Raw genomic sequence first — 6455 nt, 5'->3', positions numbered from 1 at the left:
GTCAGCTACAATAGCTGCGCCTCCTTACGCCTATAGCCCCCTCTTACTGTGGAACAGTTATAGTGCAGTTACATGCAGACATATTAATACTTATACTTAACAAAAGTCAATGCGGAAAACCTGCACTCACACAGGTAGGTGGAGGTGAAGGGAATGAGCACTTTTACAGCCTTTTTGGCGAGGTGGGGGAACTCGGTCTCCACAGACAGCCACAAGTGGGCAAGTGTCACTTTACTCGTCTTTTTCTCGTTCTTTTGTGTCTCACGCTGCGCCTCCCCTGAAGCTCTCTGGTGCCCCCCAGGGGAGGCGCGCCTCACACTTTGAAAACCGCTGCTTTAGATGATGCTCAGCAGTGTGTAGGTGGTCAAACAATCTAGTATTATGAATGAAGTGTGTTATATTTGATGCAAAAGTTTGCATTTGGTAAGTGTTTATGTAGTTTTGAGTGCAGTTCTTCACTTAGCAGGATAAATGAGGTGTTTTGCACTTTGGGTGTGTGGTTTTGTGAATTGTGCTTAGTGTTCTGAAAAACTGAGCAATTAAAAAAAAAAAGAAAGTGTGTTAGCAATCGAGAAACTGTAATATGAGCATCTCAACAAGTATTTTTGGGTCCAGTCCTTTCCTTTTTCTGCTAAGGTTGAATGAAAACACAGAAACTGTGAACCAAACAGCTTTTATTAATCAAATCATTAGTGGTTAAGCAATGCAACATTATACTTGAATCAGTTACCAACAAAACAAAAGCAAGGAAACAGTTAAGTATGAACTTCATTTGATGTTCCATTGACATCAGCCTGCACACAACTGCGTGTTGTTATTGCTCTGGCAGACATGGCATTGTTAATCCACTTTGAAAGGCTTAGCCTTAAACGACTGATATAATTCTCTAACTCAATTTTATTTAAAAAAGCTAGGACAATAAATCTTGCTTACATGTTAGAGTCAATGTCATTTGTTGCCCTGTGAAATCTGTGCAACCATCAAAATGATTTGGCCTGAGAAGCTTTATTTAATGTAAAAGAAGTGCAAGCAGCAGAAGGCAAGAGGCTGTCTTGTAAAAAAAAAACTGCATATTATCTGCATTTGCAGTGATTCACATTATATACAAAAAACACTAATACAGCTGTGATGTGTCTGAACGCTGACAGAACAAATGCTGTGGCAATGTGTTAAACTTTGGCAAGGGTTATATATAAAAAAACATTTTTACTCATACTTTCGATTCACTTATGCATTAGCGTCTGCGACCTGTCGAGGATAAGTGTATAGGTGAATGGAAATGTATCTTAATTCTTTTTTAGAAAATGTATTAATTAATTCTTGAACACAGTAGTTGTAAATATATAAAACATATATAAAGCTTATTACAAATAAGTAAATGTGGAAAAGAGATGAAAAATGTGTTGTATTATCTAAATAAAATGGTCATTTGTGAAGAGAACACTTTAGAGGTCTAGTGAAAGGCACCTTTAATATGGAGCAGAGGAAATGAAATGACTGGACACTAGGGGTCAGTGTCAGACCTAGCTAGTACACACTCTCCTTTTGTCCTGTGAATGGACAGGTCCCAATAGTGCACAGTCGATTAGACTGTGAACTGGTTCTTGCTGAGAGTATTGGTCCTTATCTCAGTTTATTTACGAAACACATGTTAAAAAACACCATTTATATGAAGATTTTCAGAAGTTAATCAAAGTGAATACAATTGGCGAGTGAAATGCGATGGACCTATGGATGAGCAGTCTCTGCCTTTGATTTGCAGACCTTCATTTTCATGGGAAATAGTTATCATTTGGCAGGACAATGTTGCATTAGAGTACTGCAACAAGGTGTGATACAAATATTAGGCTGTCAATATTGAATAGGCATTGACGGCAGCCATGTGTACATTGTGTTCACATACAAATGCATATACAAATATTTAACTGTGAACTCATCAAAATCTAGAAATGACAACATGGTAACTAAGTCATGAGTACAATAAGCAGGGTAAGATAACACTTCAGTATTTCAACAGATGAACGACACAGGGGTGGAAGGAATACTTTTGTGTGTGTGTGTGTGTGTGTGTGTGTGTGTGTGTGTGTGTGTGTGTGTGTGTGTGTGTGTGTGTGTGTGTGTGTGTGTGTGTGTGTGTGTGTGTTATGTAATAGGACATGTGTTTAAGCATTTTAAGCACAACTATGTACTCAGTTTGTTTATGAACAATTTGGAAATTAGGATTTCACTGTTCAACTTTCCATTGGACATTAATACTATAATTCAGGACAGGAGATTATTCTTTTCCATATGCTTGCTTGGGTTTTATTTTAAATAGGAGGACATGGTAAAAATACATCACAATGCGATGATGGTGTCTTCCTTATTGTTTAAGAACAAAGTTATTTTCGGTTTCCTCTTCACATTTTCTTCTTCTTCTTCTTCTTCTTTCCAATTTCACGATCATCAACTTCACTCAAACAAATATGGACTCTAAACACTGTAGCACCTAGCTACATTACCCGTGAAGTGCTTGTGCGCTTGGGAATATATGGGATATGGGAAGATTTGTATTATCCCTCGGAAGAGAAGCCCTTTCTGGTGATTTATTATTTTGTTTGCACAACTTGGGTCCCTATTTTGTAGTTAATGCCATTATTCGTAATGGTGATAATAATATTGTCTTAACAAATGAACTATCTCGATCTGGGAATGGTGCAACCCAACGTCACCCCAATCCCTACTATTTTTGCACCAATACAGTTGTTCTATACTGGTAAACTTCCTGGCACTAGCTTTGCTCTTTGGTTATGTTTTAGTAACATTAAGATTCAAGTCAAGAGATGCAAACAGTTTTTCTGAACAGACAATCAGAAAGGATGGTTTGTAGGCTTGCCAAACTTATACGGTGGATAAACAAAGATGAACAGTACCGTCCTTATGATAGTAGTGCTTGTCCACATGTTTTTCTGTAAGTGTTTTGTACTTTACATAACCCTAACCCTAACTCAGCTGTCTAACCATCTGACCATCTATCTTTTCACGTGTTCCCAGATCTCAGCAATTACTTGTAGGTACAAAGTTATCATAACTGACACCAATAATGGCTGAAGCAATAACAAAAATAGACCCAAGTTGTCATGAACCATATTTTTTTCTTTATCAATCCCCAATTTTGCTTTTACAAAACAATCTCAGGGATTATGTAAAGATCTTTACCAATTCCTTATTCTTTATCTAGTCGCTGTCTCTATCTCTGTCTTCATTCTCCTGCAGAGCCTCTTGGCTGTCTTCCTCTTCATCCTCGTCAGCTTCTTCCTCATCCCCTCCTCCATTCATCATCTCCATCTCAAGCTCCACTTCGCCCTCCTCCACCTCCCCATCCACTCCACTGAAGGCATCAGCATCCTGGGACACCTCCACCATCTCGGTTCCCTGGATCACTTCTTCGGCACCCTCACGGATTTTCTTGACGTGGAAGGTGAAGGGGGGCACCTTGTACACAGCAGTCTTTGAGCGGGCGTAAACCACATGGTCCGGTGTGAAGGACTTCTTCACCTTCTCACGGGATGTTACGATCTTCTGCTTGCGATCAGGGTTGACACTCATCCGTGTTCCGAGCTTCCCCATCTTCTTCTCGATGTTGTGACGTGTCTTCTCCAGATTGTCCTTGGTCTTCTGTTTGGTCTTCTCCAAAGTATCCTTGGTTTTCTGCTTGGTCTTCTCCAGGTTATCTTTTGTCTTCTGCTTTGTCTTCTCAATGTTTTCCTTGGTTTTCTGTTTGGTCCTCTCCAGGTTCTCTTTGGTCTTTGCTCTGTTCTTATCCATCTTCTCTTTTGAGAAGACCGTCTTCAGGGTTTGTACACGCTGCAGGCTGCTTCGCTTGATGCGCTCGGCGCGGGTCTCCTCGATGGTCTCCTCGATCTCCAACCCCTCCTCATCTGACGAGAGGTCTACATGGGGTTTGTCTGCCTTCTCTGCTTCCCCTGCCTCCTCCCGTTCCACAACTTCCTTCAGCTCCAGCATGCTGCCTCCTCTGCTTCCTGACACAGACTCAGAAACCCTCAAGGATTTGGAGATGCTGAGTTTTGAGGGAACCTTCACTTCATCCTGTGGAGAAAAGAACATCATTTTTTTTAATGAAAGTACTGTTAATGTAATTTAGCAAAACCAGAAAAAACGTTTAAACAGGAAATGACGGTTCAGGACAGGCTTAAACCTTTTGGAAGTCCCAATAACATAAAAAACGAGTATAAAAGGTTGAAGGAACTGGAAAATCACTGAGAAGAATACATTTTGAGATATTAATCTGCAGCAACTTCAACAGTATAGTTACTGTATAGTCAAATTACTGCAGATTTTGATTGTTTAGTGGATGAGATTGTAAAGTTTTTCATAATATAATATGTTTGCATATTCATTTCTTTTTGTGCAATTTCCCATTCTCTTTCTGCACAGGTACACACAGGCTCACTGTAGTGACTCACCAGTCAGAGTTTGCAACACAATAAAGGCATTAGAGATGTGGACCGATACAGTTTGGGAGCAAGATCTCTAGGGGAATCAGTAACAAGACTCCAGGGTGCACTTAATTATAACATGCCAGAGGGAGAAATGACAGGGAAGAATGTAAGACAAAGGGATGGAAAAATGGAAATAGGTTAGGGGGGTTTCCTGGGAGCCGTGAGCAGTGTGTTAAAGAGTTATGCAACAAGACCACATTTTGAGTACAAAGCTCCACATACCTTTCCACACACACACACACACACACACACACGCACGCACGCACGCACGCACGCACACACACACACACACACACACACACACACACACACACAAACACACACACACTGGATGTTAAGGGGAGGAGAGAGCTGCACTATGTTCCCGTCAGGATCAGGGAGACTTGAAGTTCTGTGGTCCTAGTGTTCGTCCATAAACCGTGTCTATTATCAAACCAAGACAGATTACAAAGACACAAACTAATGCTTGTTGGAAGCATATTGAGAGTGTGTGAGTTCATCAGCATATGGGCATGCATTTTGTGTGCAAGTTCAAGTCAGTATACTGAAAAAACTGAAGCGTTGACTTTAATTAAATGTATTACGTCAAAAAAAATTCACATAACTGTATTAGGTTAGTTGAAAACAATTATATTACATTTTGTATCTAAACTTAATATTATTGCTTTGTCCAGAGACAGACAAGTGCTCTGCTGTCCCCTGTTAGGTCTCAATTCAAGACAGAAATGTCCAAAATGTCCAAAGTCAAGACCAAGTCCAAAACTTTGTGTAAAAGGCCTAAATTAGTTATTATGCCCCCTTCCCCAAATGCAATGCCATTTTGAGTTTGGAGACAGAGAAACAGTTACTGTATCGTATACATCTTGATATTTGTAAATAACAACCATTAAATAAACAAAATGTCAATGAATGTTATAACGGAAATTCAAAAATAACTGCTTCTAGAAAAAGTACTCCAACTTCAGTTCCAACTGAAACAATTTCAGAGGGCATGCTGCTTATTGATTCGGGCAAATAAAGAATAAAGACACAACATTAGGAAATTAGCCAACATGATAAAGTATGAGGCTAAAATGGTGAACTAAAACTAATTATCAGACTATGACCATAGTATTTACAGTATAGTCAAGTCTAGACTGGTGAGATAGGACATATGGTGTAAGGTTAAGCTTGGTAATATTACACTTAATATGGGCAGTCTTTCCATAACAAATGTTCAGCATTCATTTAACTGAGTCATATCACATATAACGTTTCCACACCCAAAAATATGGATCCTTTACATTTCCGTCACTCCATGACCTTAATACAAAAACATGAGATTGCCATGCAACTTGCTCATTGGTTGAGAAATGTTGATTTTATTGATCAATATGGCATTTCCACTAGCATCCCTACAGGACAAAGCAGCCCTACTACCATCCAGGCTCTAAGAAGAGACGCTTCGTCATTCTGTGCTGTGTGTTATGAACCCTTCAGCTTTAGGAGCCACTAGGACTAGGTGTTTGTTGCAACATAAAAGTCTTGCTCAGCACAGTTTTGACACCTCCTGTACAGATTACAACGATACACTGTACACTGTTGTAGGACAACCTGACCTGGCCCGCCCAGACAAAGCTTTCCTGCACAGCACCATGCTCACCTCCTTCTGCCATCATACAACCCTCCATTTCCCCCCCTCCTCCATATCCTATGAACCTTTTTCACTTTCCTCTGTTTGCCTTGCAGTTAGGGAGCCTTTCTTTGTGCCTCCCTCACCTCATAAACACAATACTCCGGCGGAAGCGGCTCTTCCTCTTTCCATCACGGCAAATCCTTGTCCAATTGGGCTCCTGAATGTCTGTGTGAGAGCCAATACTTGTTGTACGTACTGTATTGTCTTTTCCTGTCCCTCTACACCGCCTCTACGTTAAAAACAGGAACACAGACACAAAGGATCACAGGGAGGGGGGG

General features: G+C 40.3%; 1 pseudogene; it reads right to left on the bottom strand.

Moving 5' to 3' along the window:
• Positions 1-657: 657 nt before the first annotated feature.
• LOC104961887 (polymerase I and transcript release factor pseudogene) lies at positions 658-4110 on the bottom strand (annotated as a pseudogene).
• Between the last annotated feature and the right edge of the window lie 2345 nt (positions 4111-6455).

This window comes from Notothenia coriiceps, unplaced genomic scaffold, assembly GCF_000735185.1.
Source record: "Notothenia coriiceps isolate Sejong01 unplaced genomic scaffold, NC01 NC01_scaffold00033908, whole genome shotgun sequence".
Classification (NCBI taxonomy): domain Eukaryota; kingdom Metazoa; phylum Chordata; class Actinopteri; order Perciformes; family Nototheniidae; genus Notothenia; species Notothenia coriiceps.
The sequence above is the reverse complement of the archived record's forward strand: the minus strand, read 5'-3'. Positions and strand labels throughout refer to the sequence as shown.